The sequence below is a fragment of the Danio rerio genome, chromosome 9 (assembly GCF_049306965.1).
Source record: "Danio rerio strain Tuebingen ecotype United States chromosome 9, GRCz12tu, whole genome shotgun sequence".
Lineage (NCBI taxonomy): Eukaryota > Metazoa > Chordata > Actinopteri > Cypriniformes > Danionidae > Danio > Danio rerio.
This window is the reverse complement of record NC_133184.1, coordinates 14,488,864-14,514,334: the sequence shown is the minus strand read 5'-3', so window position 1 is coordinate 14,514,334 and position 25,471 is coordinate 14,488,864. Positions and strand designations below refer to the sequence as shown.

At 34.0% G+C, this 25,471-nt stretch overlaps 1 protein-coding gene across 1 annotated transcript in view; it reads left to right on the top strand.

Annotated features, from left to right (window-relative positions):
• The first annotated feature begins 435 nt into the window (after positions 1 to 435).
• The window catches only part of abcb6b (ATP binding cassette subfamily B member 6 (LAN blood group) b), a 143,054-nt gene continuing 118,018 nt past the window's right edge, over positions 436 to 25,471 (top strand). The window contains exon 1 of the mRNA XM_073912547.1: positions 436 to 696. The gene's annotated coding sequence lies outside the window, so the exon portion shown is untranslated. The remainder of the gene's footprint in view (positions 697 to 25,471) is intronic.

Genomic DNA, 25,471 nt, shown 5'->3' with positions numbered 1-25,471 from the left:
TGTGTGTGTGTGTGTGTGTGTGTGTGTGTGTGTGTGTGTGTGTGTGTGTGTGTGTGTGTGAGTGCATATAACTAGATAAAACTAGCTACAAAAGGTTTTTATATCTACTTTACATTGTTTCTCACAGCACACATTAACACAAACACAAAGTCATCCCTCTCCCTGCACTTTCTCTACTTTTTAATGGCCTTATTTTTAACATTCCACAGCTTCAGCAAGGCCATGGGAACACAAGAGGAAAACATTAGCGTTACCCAGAGGGTGGCTTAGCCAGCTCCAGTGGGTATTGAGAGGTATCATTACCTTCCCTCTCCGGTTCATTCAATGAGTAAGCTGCTGCGAGACATGTTTTATCAATCACAGACTATTAAAGCCCTTGGTTTAGCCCCTTAACTATGTGTGTGTGTGTGTGTGTGTGTGTGTGTGTGTTTGCAGGTGGTGGCTGTAGTATTAGTTTTAGTATGCAAAGTAAAGACGCCGGTGTGTGTGTGTGATTGCTCTGGAATGGCATATGAGCTCTGTGGTTTGGTCCCCCGTCTCTCCATCTCTGCCTCCGTCTCTGTGGTGGTGTCTCAGGCAGGGAATATAGCGCTGCATGGTCCTATAAACTCTAACATAACAACCCCCTCAGGAGCTGGAATTACTGACAGCCTCAGCTGCTCAGACTGCAGCCCACTCACCAAAACATTGACTGAGGTATGTGCACTAGAAGTATTAACTTATTGACCTGTTTACCATCGTTTATGTATGGTACATGATGCACAGTGAACCATAAAACTATTTGGCCATTTGCGCCACTATCAAAATATATGAATGTGACGATTTTATTGGAGTTTCACAGTTACTTAAGCAGTTGTATGATGTCAATTTTCCTCAAATTAAAATTTATATGCATTCATTGTTGTAATTGTAACCATTTTTATTGTGTGTATATACAAGTAATAACATATGTGTATACCTAATAATGTAGTATTTAATATTAAAGTTAAAATATTAGTAATTTTAAATGATCTCTTCTACCTGTAGGTCTAATTAGTTAGAATAGGTTTCTTAATGAAACATATAAATGCAACTGTATAATTTTGTTTAAAAATTCATTTATAGAAATGTGTGCAAAATATTAGGATTATAATATACAGTAAATACAACATGTTTCCTAAATTAAACGACAAAAAATATTAATTTTAAATTGAGTTGACTTTTTTTTTAATCTTTCTTATAAATTTTTTCAGTGCACTTAAAACTGCCTCCTTTGCCCGTGTCACCCAAAACATTACACCACATGATTGTTTTTTCTTTAGAAACATCGATTTTAAAGTTAAAAGATAAAGTTACTTTTTTTGTTAATGTATTGATAAAACTAATTTTGCTTTGTTGTATTCAGAAACCAGCAGCAATGAGAAATGCGATACTGTTCAGTAATGTCAATGTGCCATGCTAAGAAAAGGACTATAGGCTGGCATACCCAATTCTTTATAGTCTTGAACATGCATTATAATCAAGCTGTACTTAGTGCAATTAGCATCGTAATCATTTGACAATACTGCTGTAGTATTTGACAATACTCCACTCCACAATAATCCAATGCATTCTTAACTGCTGTTTATTTTATTATTTAGAGGAACGAGCGCTACACACATTTACCAAGTGGCACCCTCCCGCTTGTGAAGCAAATACAGAAGTAACTGAAACTGCAATTCATTGAAATTCCACTAGTCCTGGCTCCATAATAGAGCAGATTTCTATTGACCCCACTGTTAAAATGGCCAACTTTACAGCAGAAAAAAAGGTGTTTACAGCCTGGTACAAAGAACGATTTTGGATCATATAGCTAATATTATGAGAACTGTGAGGGGGGTGACTTTTTTTTTTATAACTCATCCATTTTGTTTAGATTAAGTTATATCAAGTGCATAATAAAAGACGTGCCTACTTGAGTGACAGCTAGGTCTTGCTGTTCACCGTCTTGTCACCTCAACTGATTCCGGCTGATTAGCAGCTGAACTCGGCATGTACATCGTATTTTTGTTTTGTTTTATGTGACTTTACAGAGTCCTTTTTGAAAATATTTCTTACAATTTTTAGATGATATGGCATGCTGTGTGCATTGTGCTCACAAACTGTTCACATGGCCTCTGCCCCAAGTGAGTGAAATTATATACTTGTATAACATATCTATACATGTATTTGTTTTATTTAAGATAATTTATCATTTAAATGTTTCTTTAGACCTGTTAAGCACTCCAGAATATGACAGATTAATTAGTCGTAGGCTCTAGAACAGTCATCTGAAGCGTTTTCATGCAGTTTTTGAATTTCATCAATAGCCTTGCATATACCAACACAGACTATTGTATTTGTATTGTATAAGTATTTGGAAGTGATTTGCATTTTCCTCCTGTAGAAAAAAATCATAAGAACAGTGCTTAATGGCTCAATGTATTACAACAGTGTTTTTAAAAGTCTAAACACTTTTGATATAGTGTGTAACTAAGCACATGTGGTCAGAAAACAAACAAGTCGCAGAGAATGACATATTAGGCATTTTCGCAAAGAAAATCCTGTCTAAGCAAAATCTAACAGGCATCTAGTAGCTCTACTCACGCTCTGCCATTTTTTACTTGTTTGGTATCCCCAGGTTAGTGCAATGACGCGCAAACAAAATGGCGACCTTTGGCCACGCCTACTGGTAGCTTCTTTTGTGTTCTTCAGAAACCTATGGGTGACATCACGGATACTATGTAATTTTATGATTTCAGTAATAATTTTCACTTGCATCAATGAGTTTTGGAGAAAAGATGTTACTATTTTTGTTACGCAACCTAAATACATAGTTCACACCAGTGAAAGTATTAAAAAAAAGTAAACACTGACATCCATAGTAAAAACAAACTGTTATAGTTGTCAATGGCTTCCATTTTCCAATGGAAGAAATAATGTCAAACAGGTTTGAAATTGTCAGGGTTCTGCCACTCTGGTCTTGTAAATTCTTGTTTTAGTGGCAGAGCTCTGACACTACCCATGTCTGGTCCTGTTTCTGTCTCTGTGTGCTTGCGCGCCGTCAAGGGTGTACGCAGAGTGTGCGCGCTGCCGCTTGATGTGGCCGCGCACGCTCTGCGTCCGTCAGACGCGCGCGCTCTTGTACTAGTGTTTGTGTTTGTTCTGTCAGCATCGCGCTGCTTTATTCTCGGCGCCTCCGTCTAGTTGGTTTCAGTTTTGGTTGGCGCTGAGATGAAGCATGCGCGTTGCTTATGTGTGAGCGCACAGTAAGGTGTTCATCTATCGTGTGCTCGTGTCTTGCGTCTTTTGTCAAAGCACGTGGCTCGATGTTTACATTGTGGTCACGTGCTTTTTGTCGTATGCTTCAGTGTTGTGCTCGTCTTGTCATGAACATGCGGTTGATGAGTTCTCTCATTGGCCGCATGTTCTTGTCCTGTGTTATGTGATCGCATGGCTTGTGTTGTCTCTCTGTGTCATGCGCTCTCCCGTCTATTGTCTAGTCCCACCCTCCTTGTTAACCCATTATTAGTTAATTGTGTTCACCTGTTTTTTTTGTTAATTTCCTACAGTTTATAAAGCCCTTATGTCTGCTGTCCTGTGCCAATTCGTCATCATATGTTGTCGATGTTTACCTGTCCTGGTGTGTCCAGCCCTGCCTTGTCGTGCCTGCCCAGTCAAGTTTGTTTGTTTGATTGTTTGTTGTAGTAGTGTTTTCCCCCTCGGGGTTGTTTATTTTTGCCTTTTATTTTATTTTATTATTAATAAATCCTTCTTCACTCTGCGCTTGGGTCCTCGCTCCTTTTTCCCTTCACCGATCGTGACAGAAATGAGTAAATAATGACACAACGTTCAGTTTGGAATTTGAATGAACTATCCATTTAAACAACCCCAGAAAAGTATCTTCTTTTCCATATCATATTACCTAGAGCCCCCTTGAGATCTCAGAGGGTCTCCAGACACGGTATCAGTCAAACCCCTAACCTAAAGCACATTCAAGTACATTTTGTACTTTTTTGCTTTAGTTGCCAATGCATATTCTCCAATGGTCTCATTACTTACATGGTTAAATTTGACACATCTTGCACTCAACAAGTGCACTTTTCCTGTTGATTCAGTGAATATACCACCTTACTACAAGTGAATTCGCACACCAAACACTTATCAGCAAAGGGAGAGACAGACAGAGAAAGGTGTTTTCACACACATGTGCTATAACACCTATCCAATTTGTGCGCTGTCAGAAAGAGAGAGAAGTATATCAGTATGGCATTTTCCTAACTACAGGCTGTGAACTATTTCATTTCTTTCTGATATTACACACTAACTTTAAGTCCATGTTATTTGTTTGCTTCATAGGTTTTTACTCATTGGGAAGAATATATTCTCTCAGCTGGTTATTGAAAAAAAAAAAAAACAATAGGAACCATTTCAATAGATTTTAATGCTTTCCGCTACAAATACCATTAACACCATTACAAATGATCTAATTTTGCTCATTAAAGCCAGTACATTTTAATAGTTTCTAATGTGTTTTGGGTCATATTTCATTAGGATTTATTAGTTATAACTAGGTTCACACGGAATCTGTGCACACAGAATTCGGCAGATTTTTAACCCATCATTGATTCTGTTTATTTCTTGTAAATGTGTGTAAAATTAATATTTATTCAGTTTTTAAACAAATTTCAGTGAAATTATTGACTAATATGAAAATATTTATGATTTAAAATACACTTTGTAAAGTAATATTTTCTGTCTTTTAGAAGATATATTGGTAACACTTTATAATAACTACACACTATAAATCATTTACTAAGCATTAGCAAATTTTGAATTCATTACCTGTTAAGCATTAATAAACATCATTAAGAAGGTTATAATTGCAGCTACAAATTCTGTTTTTATGACTTACAAACATATTTAAAATGTGCTTAATAATTGTACTTTTATACTTTGTTAATGATTTAATTTTCATTATTTAAGGAAGCATTGCATTTTTTACAAGCCATTTTTATTCAAGAGTATTTGAGGGTTTTTAGGATCCTTCCGAATGAGTTAGTAAATGATTAATAATAAACTATTGAAATCAACGTTTATATGTCTTATTATTCAGGCATATATTAATGGTTACTATGTATGTTAATAAATGCTTTTTTCACTCAACTTCATGCAGTTTTGTGACCTCATGTAAAGTGAGGACTATTTATGCTTTTAAAAATCCCTTATTAATGACAAAGGCTCAGTTATATTCTAAACAGGAAAAATGACATAAACTACATTATTTAAATGAAAAATAAATCTGCAACCTTCTCTAAAATCACTGTAGAGTTTACACATCTTGTTGTTAAATTATTATATTGTTGTTGTTTTATCCAGTTTTATGTCGTATTTTGACAATCCTGTTTTTTGGCAATGTTTAAACTTTACAGTAATTTTACTTTTTAGAAAATTGCAAAGATTATTGTAAATTTGATACTGAGACTTTAAATGTCATTTGTAAGGCATGAATAGTCCTCACTTTAGATTAGGTCACAAAACTGCATGAAATTGAGTTAATAAAGCATTTACTAACAAATTAGTTAACTATTAGTATATGTCTGAATAATAAGATATATAAATGTTGATTTTAACAGTTTATTAATCTTTTACTAACTCATTCTGAATTATCCTAAAAACCCTCAACTACTCAAATACAAATGTTTTGTAAATAATGTGATTAATTTAGTAATCAAAAATTAATCATTAAGTATGAAAATACAATTAAGCACATTATATATCTGCTTAAGTCAAGAATACAGCATTTGTAGCTGCAGTTATAAACCACTTACTAACGTTTATTAATGTAGAGGTAATGCTTAATATATAATGAATTCACTAGATGCTAATGCCTTATAAATGATTCATAGTGTGTAGTTATTATAAAGTGTTACCTTTGCATTATAAAATTAAATACAAGTTTAAAAAATGATTACTTTTTATTTCATATATTAAGGTTTTAGTTACTAGATCCTACCAAAACCATTTTGCATAAATCCGCAGATTTTTAACAAAATTATGCGCAGAAATGTCAAAAAAATGTCCGCAGATTCCATCTGGCCCTAGTTATAGCATGCCACAAATAGAAGGCAAAACATTATTAGTACAAACCCAAAGGACAAATATAATTTCCATTTATAACCAATATAATTTCCATTCATAATATTTAAGACAATTACTAATTACAAATGGCCAAATGTTTTGAGACCCAGCTCTTTCTTTTCATTCATTCAGGGCCACTAGTAATTTGGCCAATTGTTTCAAGAGCCCATTCATTCATTCATTCATTCATTCATTCATTCAGGGCAACTAGTAGTTCGGCCAATCGTTTCAAGAGACAATTCATTCATTCATTCATTCATTCATTCATTCATTCATTCATTCATTCATTCATTCATTCATTGCCACTAGTAATCTGGCTGTGAGATCTGGCCAATCGTTTCAAGACCCAGTTCTTTTCCTCCTCCGTTTAATTAAATCTGTGTTGTTTTTAAAAGTGCATGCTGACAGTACACACAGCCCAGGGGTGAACACACACATTGACACTCTTCTTTCCTGCGCACAAACTCACTCATACATCTCTACCTAAACAGACCCTGCTGTTATCCAAACCATTAATTTGCATGGTGTGTAGGAGGATGAAGTGTGTGCAGAATGCTATAGCCGTGTACATTCATACAAACAGACCTGTAAAACAAAGGTATTATTAAACTCCAGCAGATGTGCACCTCAATCTCTCTCTCCATCCCTCTCGAGTTTTTTTTTTTTTTTTCGGCGTGATAAAGCAGCAGGCAGTAACAGGTTGTTTTTTCTACCTGAATTTGTTTTTGTTTCAGATGTTCACTCCATAGAGAGATCCAGGTGGCTCCTATGCTAATTAAACTCCTGGGCATTTAATATGTAAGAGCAGATGCCAGCAACTGGCCTGTGAGAGCCATCGTCAGTGGCTCTGATAGAGAGAAAGGTGATTTATCGTACACATTGCACAAAGATGTGCTTTTCCGTTAACTTTTTTTCCATTAAATTCAGTGTGAGCATGTGGAAATGTTGCAATCTTGATTATGCTGGACCTCTGAGATTCATGTTACACAGCTGGTTAATAGGATTTTAAGTTGATGTTTTGCTGATTACAGGCCATAGCCCATAGTTCTAGTCTTCATTAGCATCCCCAATTATCCTAAAAGTGCCATACACAGCATTGATTCAATATGTTAAATTGTTCTCTGATATCTACACAATAGTTAAGACTATAGAAGTCCCTAATTGACCATATTTGGAATGGTGGTGTATAATATTAATGATCTCTGTTATGATATGTAGCTCAGTGCCCTCTCTGTCTCTCTCTCTCTTTTTTTTATAAATATGTTTTTTTTTTTTTTTTGACCGTTAGAATGCAATTTGTCCTAAAGTTCTCATGGCAAAGCTTCCAGTTTATCACATGATGCATCAGCCCCAGTGATCTATGTATATATTGTTTTTTGTTTCTTTTTGCCCTTTTCTGTAAATATTGTCAAATGTTGTAATTATATTGTAAAATATCTGATATTCTGATATGTGTTAGAACAAATTTTGTCTTTTAAACAAATTAATAATGATTGTATGTTTATTCATAATTTTCTTTTGAAATGCATGAAAGTAAGTAACTGTTTGTCTGGGAGAGGATTAGAGAAAATATTCTAGTAACAAATCAGTCTGTATCTTGCATGAATAAAGCACATCAACCAGTTGTATTAAAAACGATTATTAGTACCGTCTCCACAGACATCAGTGTGTATTTTATTAAACTTAAATATTATGTTTTGCTTGTAGTTATGTGTATTTGAATGTCTGAAAACTAAAATAAATGCAACCCAGGCTCATCCTGAAAATGTACCCCAATACATATCTGGAGAGCGCCAAATAAAACCCAGGAGGTATGTATTTTGCGTTGGATCTGTTTTCGCAAATCCACCGCTGTGTACACTTTTTCAGATTTAAAATTTATCTCAAAAGTGCCTGCTCTTCTCAGGTAAATCCACCAGAGGCCACTGTAGACTGACTGACTGATCAGTTGACCCACCCTCCTCCTTCCCTAAACCCAACCGACAGTGTTTTTAAAACCAATCCAGAAAAAAAGCCACATTTTCAGATTTTACCACATTATCACCCTGTTTTTTTACTTATTTTATTATTGGGCTTTTGTTTTTGTCTGCTTTATGCACGGTGAGCCACTGGACAAACTGGTAACAGCGGTAAAGCCACCCACATGGAGGTAAGGTTCATACCACCCTGTATAGTTCAATTTTTAGACTAATTGCAGCCATACGTACCTACATAATACTCCAGAAATGTGTACAGGGCTACATTTTTAGAATGAGCCCATGTTGAATGAATAATTTGTTCAAAAACACAGATAGATTGTGATTTTATGATAAGCCCTACAGATCTTTTTCTGTGCCTCAGCGTGAGCTGTCAGATTTAAATATGAGCAGAAGATGACATGCACTCTGTACGTTCTAGTCATACCCGTGTGATCATACATGTGAAGTAGTTAAATCTAGGGATGTGCCGATCCGATATTGATATCGGAAATTTGTCCCATATCAGTCCAAAAAACTATATCGGACTGCGTTAAAAATCTTCGATATAGGCAGTCCGATACTCTATAAACTCTGTTACAGCTATTCTATCCAGCAGCATCCAGAGCCAGCGTGCAAAGCCCATGTGATCACAACACTGCTTGCTAGCAATGTCTCTAAGATTTAACATGCTCTTCACACTAAGTTATGGTGTATTACGATAGAAATCTATTGTGACTGTAGCACAAGCTGACGCTAGCAACAACGGCACATGTCTAACGTTACTGGTTTATTTACTTCACGTCAACCGGTTTTTACATTGTTTTGTATAACATTACGCTGCAAAGCAACATAATGCACCGAATGGCGACATAGCACACATTTTTTCATGTGCTGTGGAGAAAATGTGTGTTTCAATCCAGCCTCTGCAACTATATTTATGTTAAAGATAATATGTGCAATATATATTATTATAAAATTAATAATGTTTGGGAACATTGATACAGTCATAATCTTCCTATGATACAAACACTGATGAAATACATGTAGATATGATCATGTAAATGTTTGTAGTAACAAAATTGAGCTGTATGTGAAATTGAAACTTTGGACACTGAACCTTTAGCAGTTGTTCAATTAACAATGTTTTTTTTTTTTCTTATATTCCTGCTCTCAGCTGTTTCTACTATTTGCTGATGGTAAAAAAAAATAAATAACTGAAGGGACCTTTAATTAGTATTTTGCCCTTTAAAAATGTATTTGGTAACACTTTATTATAACTACACACTATAAATCATTTATTAAGCATTAGTTAATAGTGAATTCATTATCTGTTTAGCATTAACTCTACATTAATAAGCGTTAGTAAGCAGTTTATAACTGCAGCTACAAACGCTGTATTCTTGACTTATAAGCACCTATATAATGTGCCTAATAATTGTATTTTCATACTTAATGATTTATTTTTCATTACTAAATTAAGTATCGCATTATTTACAAACCAGTTGTATCTAAGAGTAGTTGAAGGTTTTTAAGATCAATCAGAATGAGTTAGTAAATTATTAATACACTGTTGAAATCAACATTTATATATCTTATTATTCAGGCATATACTAATGTTAATAAATGCTTTATTAACTCAACTTCATGCAGTTTTGTGACCTAATCTAAAGTGAGGACTATTTATGCTTTATAAATCCCTTATAAATGACAATTAAAGGCTCAGATTCAAGTGAACAATAATCTTTGCAATCTTTTCTAAAAAAATAAAATTACTGTAAAGTTTAAACATTGCTGAATAACAGGAGTGTCAAAATACGACATAAAACTGGATAAAACAACAACAACAATATAATAATTTAACAATATAATAAGATGCACTGTTTAAACTCTACAGTGATTTTATTTTAGATAAGGTTGCAAAGATTTATTTTTCATTTGAAGTACAGTTTCATTTGTGTATCTTTAAATGAGGAATGAATAATGTCATTTTTCCTGTTTAGAATTTAACTGAGCCTTTGTTTGTCATTTGTAATGGAGTTATGAAGCATGAATAGTCCTCACTTTAGATCAGGTCACAAAACTGCATGAAGTTGAGTTAATAAAGCATTTATTAACATACAAAGTAACCATTATTATATGCATGAATAATAAGACATATAAACGCTGATTTCAATAGTTTATTTATCATGTTCTAACTCATTCTGAATGATCCTAAAAACCCTCAACTACTCTTAAATATAACTGGTTTGTAAATAATGTGATACTTAATTTAGTAATGAAAAATAAACGATTAACAAAGCATGAAAGTATAATTAATAAGCACATTTTAAATATGTTTGTAAATCAAGAATATTGCATTTGTAGCTGCAGTTATAAACTGCTTACTAACGCTTATTAATGTAGAGTTAATGCTTAACAGATAATGAATTCACTATTTGCTAATGCTTAATAAATGATTTATAGTGTGTAGTTATTATAAAGTGTTACCATGTATTTTTGTTTATTCAATTAAGATATATTTTTCAGAGTCTTAATATTTATTCTTTAATTGTTTTTATATATTCTTGTGTAAAAGGTTCACATTTATGTAACCAATAGTTAATAAACTGGTTGTTTTTTTCCATACTTACTGTTGCTGACTTTTGTTCTCAATTTGATCTAGCCTTTCATACATTCGACTCAACAAAATAGATAAAAGTAAAGTTTTCATAACTTGTGCTGATATCGGATTTATATCGGTAACGGTTCGAACTGAAGGGTGCAATATCGTATCGGAAGTTAAAATGTTGTCTCAGGACGTCCCTAGTTAAATCATAAGCCAGGTAAATGATCTATTAGTAAACAATGCAAAATAAAATTACTATTAGATAAATGATTTGATTAGATTATTTAATAATATTATAGATCTTGAATGGTTTTAAATATAAACTCAACTGTTGACCATTTCTTATGTTTATTTATTAGATCAGTGTATCCGTTTACAGACAAATTAAAATAAAATTGTTAAAATTAAAATTGAGTTCTTTTATGAAATGCTAAACTGATAATATACACACATATGATGTCACAGCTGTGTTTTTGTTGTTTACACAGGAAAAAAATATCATTTTCAAAAACCTTTTTTATTTGTTTTCAGTTCTTCAAACATGCTTGTCCTGTAAATGCCTCCTGTAAGTCTTCTCAAGCAATGAGTTTTTTTTTTTTGTATTATTGTTTTTTTTGTCGCATGCCTTTAGGATATATACCTTGTTTTGTTCTATTTTGTGGTAATACTGCTGTGGAGGTCTTACTTTCTGAACTTTGGACTTCTTTGGAATTCTTTGGTTTTTGTTAACTGAGGATTGACCTTTTGAAGTTTCCTGCTACTCTAGTAGATTTTTGTTTATTTCAACTTTTTTTTCATACTTTGTTGTTTCTCCAGAGTGCATCTTTACTGTTGGGTTCACCAACACCACCAATCACAGACTTGAGAGTTCACACTGCAGATTCTCAGCTCTTTTTTTTTCCCCTCTCTGACATGTACATGAAATGAATGATATGCGAGCACTATTACACAGTCTTCACATTTGCTCTTATTCACAAAGTTGGACATTTTAATTTTCTGTGCCTCTGGACATTCCTACAACCTGTCACCAAGAGTCTCTGTTGTCACTTGTGTCAACAAAAGTCATTTGATCTATATAGAAAATCAGTGTTGATGCTTTGGAGCTTAAAAAGTTGAGGCAGTTGGTACTTATCACTTAGGTAAGTCATCCATTGCAACCCTAGAAATGCTTAGCACTGCACCAAACACTATATACACTGCTGAATGTGCTGGCAACTATCTACAAAACTCTTGAATTGTTTATCATGCAAGTTTAGCATGGTCTAGCCTTGCATAGCCAGAGGTTTTCTTTAGCTCCACGTTTAGACACATGAAAATGTAACATCATTACAAAACTAGAACCTAAAGTTCGTAGACAAACTTTGATGTTGGCTTGAGAAAGCCAACGTGACTGCGCCGGGGACTCAAAGGCAGTTGGCAGGAAGCACAGCGGTTGAGAAGTGGTTGCTAGGCGGTTGCTAAGATGTTGCTAAGGCATTCCTAGGTAGTTGCTAGGGTGTTCTGAGTGGTTTCTAGGCTGTTGCTAGGGTCCACTGGACTGTTAATCGGAAGGCCTCATTTACATTTTTGATCAAATCGAGAGAGAGAGAGAGAGAGAGAGAGGGGACTGATTTGTTCAGGTTGTTTAATGCAGATCACTATAGTATAGTTAGTATTTATAATATATATTATAATCTGAACAAAATTACATTATAATAAATATCATATAAAGAAAAATATTAAATTAAAATACTAATGAAACAATAGCACATGCATTTAGTTAATTTGTCTTTTATTTAATCAGTCTTATAATTTTTGCAGTTAATATAGAGTACAGTCAATTTACAGTAATTTGCAGCATTATATATATAGTTATAGTTATATAGTTATATACAGTTTACAGGAAGAAAATCGCATTAAATACAATATTATAGGACGTCTTCATCACGTGGTTAATTCTGACCAATGACGTTGTTCCACCCCACTGGCCACTAACACAATGTTATAATCGTAATATTTAATTGTCATCACCTGGGTGATTTTATTTATTTTTTTGGTACAGCATAGGCCAAAAGCTTGGCTTTCATTGTCATTATCACAAGTGAGGAGAAGGCTCTTTTGCGGCACAGAATATTGTTTTGAAAGAAATATCTGAAGTAAACTTATGTTTTTGCTAACATAAAAGGGGGATTAAGAAATAATCCTTATAACCCTAACCATAAATGTGTGTATGTGTTATATATGTATATATGTATGTATATATATACATACATATATACAGTTGAAGTCAGAATTATTAACCCCCTTTTGATTTTTTTTCCCTTTTTTAAATATTTCCCAAATGATGTTTAACAGAGCAAGGAAATTTTCACAGTATGTCTGATAATATTTTTTCTTCTTGAGAAAGTCTTATTTGTTTTATTTCGGCTAGAATAAAAGCAGTTATTAATTATTTAAAAACTATTTTTGGGACACAATTATTAGCCCCTTTAAGCTATTTTTTTTTTGATAGTCTACAGAACAAACCATCGTTATACAATAACTTGCCTAATTACCCTAACCTGCCTAGTTCACCTTATTAACCTAGTTAAGGCTTTAAATGTCACTTTAAGCTGTATAGAAGTGTCTTGAAAAATATCAAGTCAAATATTATTTACTGTCATCATGGCAAAGATAAAATAAAGAAGTTATTAGAAATGAGTTATTAAAACTATTATGCTTAGAAATGTGCTGAAACAATCTTCCCTCCATTAAACAGAAATTGGGGAAAAAATAAACAGAGGAGCTAATAATTCTGACTTCAACTGTATGTATATATATGTATACACACACACTTTATTTTCACTGTTTGTAAATAATTGTTCTTAACATTTTTGCTTTAAAACATTATAATACTGTTAATACTGGATTTTCCCCCCATAATAATAAATTGTGAACATTGCAGTGTAAATTGCAATCCAGATGTTACAGAGAGAAATTGATGCAGCAACAGCAGAGCATATTAAGGGGATATAAAAAATCTTCATACATTGTATATTTGTATATATATATATATATATATATATATATATATATATATATATATATATATATATATATATATATATATTCACTATTTTAAAATACATTTTCTTTGCTGTGTGTTTTTATTGGTTATGATGCTGTTTGGATGTTTTATTTTTGCACAATAAATAAAATGTGATTTAAAAAGTGCAAACATTGTCTTTGTTAGAATTTACACGTGATTCCAACGGTATAAAGATGTTCAGGTCCGACCGCACCGAATGGAAAGAAATTGTAGGTTTTGAAGATGGATTATTAGTTTTGTGGCAAGGACATAGCTGTTTTAGAGGGTTAAATACAGATGAAAAATAAAGTTAGAATGATTTTATATTCAATATGTTTATTGTATAATATACGTGAATGTTCGCATGGTTTTCATTTTCATTATCACAAGTAGAGGAGTCAGCACGGATATCCCCGCCTCTTAAAGGGCCATTACTAAATTACAAAGGGCTCAAAAATAGTCTTCTGGCGCCATCTCGTGGACACTCTGACACGCTTTGAGTCTGAATTTTACAAATTTAATATAAAAAAAATATTTATAGGAAAACTGTTATTTATAATTACACCAAATAAATATGATAATTATCTGCAATTTAAAACACATCTTTTGGCCAAATTTGAGGATTGTATACTTTTTTATATGCCCCAAATACTCGATACAATTTTTTAATAAAAAAATTTTTAATTCAAAAACTACAAATCTTATCGGCATGAGGACATACAGCAACCATCTCCTGAGCAAAAGACAGCTTTTGACCAAATTTGGGGCTTGTAGCATCTAAGCCCTGGGAGGAGAAGCGATTGCTTTTTTTTGGTCAGAAGCCGGAATAATAATAATAAGAATAAGTTTAAGTAGCATTACAGTATGTTGGCTTTCTCAAGCCAACATAACTATTATAATATGTACTTGATGTACTGTATTGCAATGGATCTGTGTAGATATTTACACTTTATAAATGCACAGATCAGCTGAAATGACACCCAAATCCACGGCTTCACACTAATCATACATCCACCATCCACCCACACATTTACTTTTATCTGATATACATTTTATATATTCGCACCCAACCCGCAGCCGATTTTTACTATTTAATAATTGAATTCTTTGTTTTAGGCATGATGATGGGTCACCATGGATATTAACAGCAGATTAAGTGAGCTAAAATCTGCGCATCTCTGATAGTAAAATGATACGTTAGTAAAATAATATCGTAAACTGTTTTAAATCAACAAATTTTTTTTTTCTAAAAACGAAAGTTTGTCTTTTAGACAACATTTTCTTAATTTTCAAATAGATTTAGAAAGTAAAAATAAGACATTTTAACTTTTACAGAGAGTGCCACGTCAGCCTTAACAGCAGCTTTGTTATGTTTACCTGGCCTTTTTTTTTTTTTTGCACTTTGCAAAAACAGAATAGCATCTACTGTGCCTAGATTCGGGCGATTCCGCCTCGCCTCCAAAACATGGCCAGCTGCTCTGAACGAGTGTTCTAGGAATGAACAAAATTCTCCTCGTAAGGCACGGCTGTCGTGGAAATAAGCGATCTTTTTCCCCCAGAAAGATAGCAGATTTTCCTCTGATGATGACTCTAACTGAAACTTTGAACAGTAGGCTAATCTTGCACTTTATCCATTATTTTGGGCGTCTCATCTTCCCATTCTGCAAAGCACCCGCAGATAGAAACCGTCATTCGCGCATCACTATTACACATACTTATAGAAAATCTGTCCTTTAGCTGGAGCATTGCTCCATCTCAGTACTCGCAGCCCACCGATCAGCATATTGTGCAAGTCTTTCTAATTTAAAACCGGTGTTTTTTTTTATAACCAGCTCATTAGAAGAGCTTCATGTATGTTCTGAATCTGATAGACGGGTCTCTATACAGAATGTGCAGTGTGGTGGGTCATGAGGAACAGGATTGAGAAACATTGCTATATACTAATTACTGTATGCATGCTGTATATGGCCCCCAAACCACCAGGGTGGTCCATATTTTAAAACAAAATATAATGACAAGAACTGTGTATTTTTTTTTTTTTTTTTTTTTTTTGGCTTCAATCGATTTGAAATGGTTATGCAAACCGCCTCTTTTCTTTATGCGTCATTGGCCTTTCTGTCTAGATAATCTCCAAATCAATTAATTCATGTGACTGTGTTACTCTCAGATCTGATTTATAATGATAAAGAGACACTGTTTCTGTACATGTGATAGGAGGGGGAATGGACAGTTTGTGACTTATGTTGTTAGTGCTTTATAATAATGGTTCATTAGTTAATGTCAGTTAATGTATTCACTAACATTAAGTATGAATAATCTTGTAAAGCATTTATTAAACATGGTTCATTTTTTTTCTGCATTTTTTAACATTAATGCATTGTTAAAATCCAAAGTTGTGCTTGTTTACATTAATTAATGCACTGTGAGTTAGCATGAACAAACCTTTAAATAACAAATGTTATTTAAATAACGTTAACTAACATTAACAAAGATAGAATAAATGTATTACTAATAGTATGTTAGTAAATACTTTTAACTAATAGACAATTATTTCAAGTCAGTATAAGCCGTTAGGAACGTAATTGAATGGTTGTCATTATAGGTCTTATCAGCACTGAATCATGACAAACATTGTCACAATTAATTGCAATGTCTTTTTGTCTTCTATATGAGGATGTTTGGGATCATGTCGAGTTTGTTTCTAAATTGGTCATTAACGAATCTCACATACTGTAAAAAATCTCACAGGTATCCGGTAGAATTCAACCAGTAGCTGCATTTCCAGTACATATCTAGTTAAAAGAATAGTTTACTTAAAGACAAATTCTGTCATCATTTACTTACCCCTGACTTTTCAGTGACTTTCTTTCTTCTGCTGAACACAAAAGAAGATATGTTTGAATAAGACTGTTTGAATTTTTGTAACCATTAACATCTATAGCAGAAAAAAACAAATAAGACAGTCAGTGGTTAAAGGTTTCTAACATCCTTCAAAATGTTATATACACACACACATACATACATACATACACATACACACACACACACATATACCAATTTTTCTCTTTTTTTTTTTTTTGCATTTACAAGTCACCTGGCCTACGCAAAAGTCACACAGTTATTTGTGTTTGTGTTTTTAAAGGACCATAAATTTGGTTTAACATTACGCGGACAACATGCAACATTTGTTCAAGAGCAAATTTTAAAGGGGACACAAATAATACGCAAATAATACAGCTACAATCTTTTAAACCTCACCATTTAGTACTGCCCTTCAGAAGATACTTACTATACTGTGTACCATGTTTACTGAGGACCAAATTAAATGCATTTTACAATATTAAAATTTAACTTTTTTTTTTTCTTCACATTTTTACAAATTCTGCAAGGAGTTCACATTACTTTTGAACATGTGTGCCTCCCACTAGCTAAGGGTTCAAATGTATTTGGACAGAATAATAATCATTAAGGTAATGAGATGGCGCAGTGGTTAGTGCTGTCGCCTCACAGCAAGAAGGTAGCTAGTTCGAGCTAGAGATCTGCGCGGGACTACATTTTGAATCCCGCTCCCGCCCGCACCCGCCAGGTTTTAGCCGGAACCCGACAGCTCCCGCTTATATTAAGCACTTGATGTCCAGCTGCCCGACCTGCCCCATTTTCTATTCGCCGCGCCCGATCCCGCTAAAGAGCGGGGGGAGAACAAAACCGAAAATCACCCAGTTATACAGTCCAAACAGCCTATAACAAGCTGTCTGTATAAACACACACGCACAGCACCAAGCACACACACACAGACAAAGCTTTCTCTCTCATTCGCCCGTGCGCATACATATACACACACACACTGCAAAAAACAAGCTAAACACAGCATCGCGCTATTTCATTTACACACATACATACGCGTGCTCACTCAGGAGTCGGGAGCGATATTGCTAGACAGCCCGCTCCCGTCCCAAATTAAACCCGTTACCGACCGCTCCCATGATTTATTCGGAAATTTATACCCGCGCCGTAGAAATCTGGTCGGGTCCCGCGGCGCCCGCGGCACAGCCGCGGGAATGCAGACCTCTAGTTCGAGCCTTGGCTGGGATAGTTGTTTCTGTACAGAGTTTGCATGTTCTCCCTGCGTTCGCGTCGGTTTACTCTGAGTGCTCCAGTTTCCCCCACAAGTCCAAAGACATGTGGTACAGGTGAATGGGATAAACAAAAATTGTCCAGTTTATGTGTGTGAATGAGTGTATGGGTGTTTCCCAGTGATGGGTTGCAGCTGGAAGGCCATCCGCTGCGTAAAACATATGCTGGATTAGTTGGTGGTTCATTCCGCTGTGGCGAATGCAGACTAATAAAGGAACTAAGCCGAAAAAAAAAAGAATTAATAAATAATCTAATCAAACTTTCACTATTAAATACTTGGTTGCAAATCCTTACAGCCTGAAGTCTGAAATGCATAGACATCACTAGATGCTGGGTTTTTTTCCTGGTGGTGCTCTACCAGGCCTCTACAGCAACTGTCTTCAGTTCCTGCTTGTTCTTGGGGCATTTTTCCTTCAGTTTTGTCTTCAGCAAGTAAAATGCATGCTCAATTGGATTCTGGCCATGTACAGCTTAGAAGCCAATTGTCCGACTACATTAGGACCCTATCCAAGTGGGAGGCACATATGCAAACTGTTGTTATTCCCACAGTGTTCACCAGATTTGGATGTAAATAATCTCAAATTAATGCTGACAGTCCGCATTTAAAGCACATCTTATTTAATTTTAAATCAATTGTGTGGGTGTACAGAGCCAAAAATGTTAGAATTGTGTCGACATCCAAATATATATGGACTTAACTGTATATGATTATAGAATTTTATCAACATTTCGTAATTATTGCCCAAAAAATGTAACATCTGATGCTGAAACTTTTTTATATTTTTTTTTAGATTACCCATATGTTTAGCTAAAAACAAGTGCATTATACACGGTTACTAGTCACAGTCTCTTTATCAGAGCTACAGTCACAATCCTCAAGATATAATCCAGAAAAAATGCATTTGTTATGGTTTATGTAGGTGAGAGGCCACACTCTATGAGATGACTTCAGCCTCTTTAAAGCGCTTCAGTTGGTTTTTCCAGTGATTAAAGCTGTCTTTTGATATATGTTTGATCTCAGTCAAGCGTGTGAGGTAACTTCTGACCTTTTGACTGCAAAGACTCAAGTCTCGCTCGCTTGAGTAACTTCTGAACGGCTCCATCCTGCCTGGCAACAGTGACAGACAGACCATAGAAATGGATTTTATCTTCTAAATCAAAGCACTCTGTTGACCCAGACAGCCAGACAAGAGGATCATACCACACAATCTGGCTGGTCATTATGAGTAACAAGAGATTAAAATCAAAACAGCAGCAGCTGTCAAACAGCAAACGGCTTCACAGGCGGAGATCAGCCGTTGTTATATTCAATTATGAAGTGAATTAATAAATCATGTTTTGTTTATACTGTAAATACAGAAAAACAGAACATAGTAAACAAACAACATAATCTACATTAAAAAGAAAGTAATAATCAAAAGGTAAAAGAACAGACATTCTGGCCTAGTAAACTATATCAAAGCCTCTCGAAAACATTTAGTTTTATTCATTTAGCAGATGCTTTTATCTAAAGCAACAGACAAATGGGAACAATAGAAGCAGGTTAAATCAGATTAAATCACAAACCCATGACAGCTCTCTGATTTTGATATGTTTTGTAGTGGTTTGATAGAATTAGGTGTTCGTTAATCCAAATACATTTTCAGTACATTCAAATGATGCCAGTACAATTTTAATGAATGTAATGGTAAATTAATAAATGCAATTTGATTTATGTAAGGCTCTATGAACTGCTTTGAAAACAGAGGTTGCTTCCATCTAAAACTGTCAGGTGGCTTTTAAATATTTTGTTATGTTGTTTTCAGTTGCCACTACTCTTACTTCATAGAAAAATAACCTAAAATGTGCACATAAATGAATAAATAAGTTTGAAGAGAACCTGTGAACAAGTTTACACCACCCTTTAGCAGAAGTGGAAACAGTACTGAAAAATCATATTCGAGTAAAAGTATCATTACTTGCCTAAAAATGTAGTGCAAGTAAACGTATCTTGTAAAAATTGCTCAAAAAATAGGGGTAAAATAGTACTCAAGAGTAGTGAGTATTACACTGTAAAAGGTTGAAGAGTTTGTGTGCAATTTGTGCATGTGTGTGTGAAAATGTACCATTCTGTAGTACATTTAGTTATTGTTTAAGCCCATATCATACATATGTATAATCGACATCCACAGTCTTCTCATCAGTGATGTGTGGCCTAAACAGTCTCTTGGTCATTGCGTGTAATGATTTTGTATCTTTTAGGATGTTCTGTATGGTGCACTCTCTGGAAAAAAAAAAGTACACAGTGGTACAAATAATGTTCCTTAAGGAGCAGTTTGTAACTTTTGTAAAAGTTGTACCTTATATGGTACAGAAAAGACCTCTTATGATACTGTTCTGTACCTTTTAATGGTATTATTGAAATAAAGGGACACAATTGTTCCCATATAAAAGATACATGAGTGTTGGATGACTCCTCCTTTATTACAATATCTATGAAAATAAATATGACTGGAAAGGCAAAGTGATTTATAAATAATTTCCATATTTAAATATGAATCATCATAAAAATGTTTTAAAAAAACTTATAAACATTAATAATCAAGTTCTATAATAAATTTGTGTGTGTGTATATGTATGTGTGTGTTTGTGTGTGTGTGTGTGTGTATATATATATATATATATATATATATATATATATATATATATATATATATATATATATATATATGTGTGTGTGTATGTATATGTGTGTGTGTGTGTGTGTGTGTGTGTGTGTGTGTATATATATATACACACACACACACACACAAACACATACATACATACATATATATATATATATATATATATATATATATATATATATATATATATATATATATATACATATATATATATATATATATATATATATATATATATATATATATATATATATATATAYATATATATATATATATATATATATATATATATATATATATATATATATATATATATATATATATATATATACATATATATACATATATATAAAACTGGTAAAACAAAATTATAGTATTGTAAATTAAACATTTTAAGGCATTTTTAATAAACATTTTCTAAGCATTTTCTGATAAACACATTTTCCATTATTGATATCCGCACCTTTCGCCATTTGCTTTCCATACGCATGTGAACTGGCAAAAGTCCTGCCTGTGCAAAGTGTTCATGCAGACATTTTAGTTTTTAGTTTTGTTAAACTAATCAAACATTGTGCATATCGTTACAATATTTTTGCACAATTCTATTTCTGTTTTAAAATTAAGTAAATTGTATTAACTTTTACGTAATTACAAAGGTATTGTGTGAAAATGAGAAAAAAAAATTATATTGTACATGGGAGAATGCACTGCTGTAACATTTATTTTTTTTTTTTTTTTTTGAACAGTGTTGAGAAATGTTTGGAAAAAAATAGATCTTTTGATTTATTTTTAAGTATGTTTAATTCTTAATTGTAAATGGAAAATATTTTTTACACAAAAAGAAACTTTAAAAAAATATTGTTTAATAAATGTATTTGATGTTTTATATTTAATGAAAATAAATTGACACATTTTGAATAGACCAAAATGCCTTTAAATAGTTTTTGAAGGAACACATTTGACACTGTTTGTCACTTTAGTGATACCTTCATGGATCAGATTTGTACCTTTGATAAAGGTACGTTTTTGTATCTGCAGGTTTTAAAAACCAAAGGTACATTTTTGTTTCTCATGATACAAATCTTAAGGTACAAAGTCCTTAAAGGTACAAACTACAATGGTACAAATTTGTTTCTTTGAGTCGTTTTTGTCTGGTATTGTTATAAAAAAAATCTTAAGACATTTAAAGTAGTTTGAGTAGTTATAATTTATTACTTCACACCACTGCCCTTTAGTAACTTTCTTGTCACACTTGTAGGCTCCACAGTGGGCTGACCCAGATAGCATCAATCCAGCAACTAGGCAAGTTTTTGGAGGTTTGTCATCTTCAAATTGCAGTGACTTTAGAAATCTGGGTGTCATCTTCGATAGAGCTCTGTGTTTTTATAGCCATGTTAAGTCTGTTGTTCGTGCATGCTTTTTACATCTAAGGAACCACATAAATATTGTTTCAAAGGAAGAGATGGAGATGCTTGTCCACGCTTTTATCTCTTCACGGTTAGATTATTGTAATGTTCTGTTCACTTGTCTAAACAATTCTTCCATGGATCGATTACAAGTTGTGCAGAATGCAGCGGCGAGGCTTTTTACAAGCACCAGTAGAAGGTCGCACATTGCTTCTGTGCTTAAGGCATTTCACTGGCTTCCTATTAGTTTCAGTGTAAATTATAAGATTCTGGCCATTGCATATAGCGCTCTGCATGGTCAAGCACCCCTATATATTCAAGGTTTTTATGTAGCCAGTCTCTGGGGTCTTCTGGCAAAGACCTTTTAGCCATTCCCAGAATTCGTCTTAAGACTAAAGGTGATCTTGCCTTCTGTGTGGTGACCCCAAGGCTCTGGAACTCTCTCACTATAGCACTGAGAAATCTGTGTCCACCATTTGCTTCACGCAGTGCAACACGCCTTCTTTGAGTCGATCAGCTTGTTGATTTTGACCTGTGGAATGTTGATCCACACCTCTTCAATGGCTGTGTCACCTGATTCAAATGTTATCTCTTGATTTAAAAGGCATTATCACTAGTTATCAGATGATGGATATGAGCCAGTAGGGGCCTTCTGCGCCTAGTAATGGGTTCAGAAGGCTGTAATCATTCATCTTGTTAAATTCTGGCCATAGCCATATGTAATCTATAGCTTATTAACCATGTGGATGGATAATTAAAGCCTTCTAAGTCTACTAGTAAGCGCAGAAGGCCCCTACTGGCTTATATCTATCAGCTGATAACCACTGATTATGCCCATTCAGTCGAGTGATAACTTTCGAACTTTCAGCTTCCAGGAATTGTGTACAGATCCTTGCAACATGGGGCTGTACATTTCATAATGCTGTAACTATTAAGGGGATATTCATGGATGAGTGAACAACGGGCCTCAGTTTCATGTCTTTGGTATATCTGTGCATTCATAATTTGATTAAAATTTCTGTAAAGTATACTGTAAGAATTTGTTAATTTAAAAAAAAGGATTGATTACCTGCATAAAGATTTAGTAAAACTGTTGCCTTAAAAGTGATAAGTTCACTTAACTTACAGTGAGTAACCCAGTTTTAACTTGGAACTGTTAAGTTGACTTAACCATTTATTTGTATAATTATGCACATATTTTACATTTACTTCATCATTTTAACCATTTTAACTCTGCGGACCCGCCACGTCATCGACTTTTGCTTTCAGATTTAAAGGGCTAGCGTTGCACCAGACCCCCGTAAGTGGTGTCGTTTGAAAGTGTAGAATCTATATTTTATGCACATATGCATCACTTTGGTTTTTATTCTACTGTATAAAAGTTATTTACACTTAAATACACAGTATTTTGGATACCCGAGCTAGGTATTTTACATTGGTTCATTTTCATATTTTTCATATGACACATGTACAAGTTATAGCTCAAATGAAAGCTCTTGCCGGTGCTCATACAGTTCTAGTATTCTTTTTACTGAATTATATTCATATGCCAAACTGTGGTTGAATGAATTGTGGTGTTTCCATGGCGCAGAAATGTAAATAATACATTCATGATCAATAAGCAGCCCCAGATAGCACAGACAGCTGTCATCTCTTACCTTATGCTGTCCCCTTTAGGGCCATTCTCCTCTGTTTTTGAGGTGATGTGCATAAGTAATCCTTTTATATGTCTGATGTGGTCCAAACAAAGTGAATTATGTTTGATCAAACAAAAGAATAGTGAAATATGTAAACAAGGATTGGTCCCTGTGGCTTGTACAGCACCTCTCATCAGTTGGAATACAATAACTTTTGCATAGATTATGGTAGAGACATTTTTCTTTTTTCCTATGATTACAGACATGTGCAGGAACCACCAAAATTAATTACAGCACGCTAGACCACACAGAACCTAAAAGTTACACTTTCAAATTTGAGTTTATAAAAAAAAATACGAAAAGCGCCTCTTTTTTTAGGTGTTTATTATAACACTGACGACATATACAGTTATTTTAAACACTTTAAATAGTGTTTTATGAAAATTCAAAGGGTTTTCTTTAAAATGATACCAAATTTTTGCAAATGGAAAATCTTTTGGAAATCCCCAAATAGCAGCAGAGTTTAAGTGGTTAAGGCAAAGGATTTGCTCACTTTTTAAAGTAAAGTCAATTTTAATTATATAATATTGCTTTTAATATTTAGCAACACTATATTTTGATGTTACACTTGAATATTAGTAGACTGTCTGCTTAATATCAGTTCATATACTGCTGCTAAACATACATTTAACTGACCATAAAAAACTTTGCAAGTACATGTCAACTTACACTAGCCCTAAACCCAACCCTAACCCCAACCTAACAGTCTACTTATAATCTAATGAGAATTAGTTTGCATATAGATGCAATGTAATTTCAATTCAACAAACGGGCTATCAAAATAAAGTGTGCACTGATATTTTTGCTAAATCAACAGGACATGTCGAGGGGAAAACACTAAAAGCTGATAAATAGTCACCAATAACTAAAAACTAATTAACTAACATGGCAAAAGTAAATCAGTAGATCATGACATATTAATAAGTTGATCTGATTGCATGTTTTAAATAAGAGTCTTGTCAATCTAAAAAAAAAAAAAAGAAAAGAAATTGTCTAAATATCTGCTTTCTATCTAGGTAAAGAACTGAGTCTGATATGTGCTGTGCAGGACAATACGGCATTAGAAGAATAGCATGGCTAATAGTGGCTTGTTAGCTCACCACTGAGATGAGTCGGGGCTCCCCTCAGGTGGCTCCATTAAACTGTCTCAACAATAAAGACAACACATCTAATAAACAGTGGCACCTCAGTGAGCCTGAGCTTAAAAAATTCTCTCAATATGTGCCCAGAGCAGGATACTCTAAATCAGTTCAATTAAATGAACTGCAGCCCTATATCGATATGATAACAGTATGCACACCTGCAGCTGTGCGTTTGTGTGTACATCTCAGTTGCACTGTAGACAGTCCATTAAACACGCTGTGGGGTGGGCTTTTTCGTGTTTTTTTTTTTTTTTTTCCAAAAGGCAGTGGAAGCAGAAGGTAAACAGATTTTTTTTTAAAAAGTGTGTTTGGGCATTCCTAGCAATCATCTGAATTAAGTGTTAGTTCATCAGGTAATGGGAAAAGCTTTATATGCAGCCATACGTTCACCGTCTATCTTTTTAATAGTCCATGTAAATTGTGTTTTCTGGATGTATTTGGGTCATTATCATTTTATATGCATGAGTGTTTTAGTGGGGGTGACATGGTGGCTCAGTATGAAGCACTGTCCCCTCATTGCAAGAAGGTTACTAGGTCAAGTTCTCCAACTCAATGAGGTTCCTCTCTTTTCCTCATTGACCTGAAGCATCATGCTCTAGCTTTTACCATCATATTCACCTTGTTAGACATTATGGGCTCTATTTTGACGGTCCATGCATAGAGCGCAAAACGCAGGGCG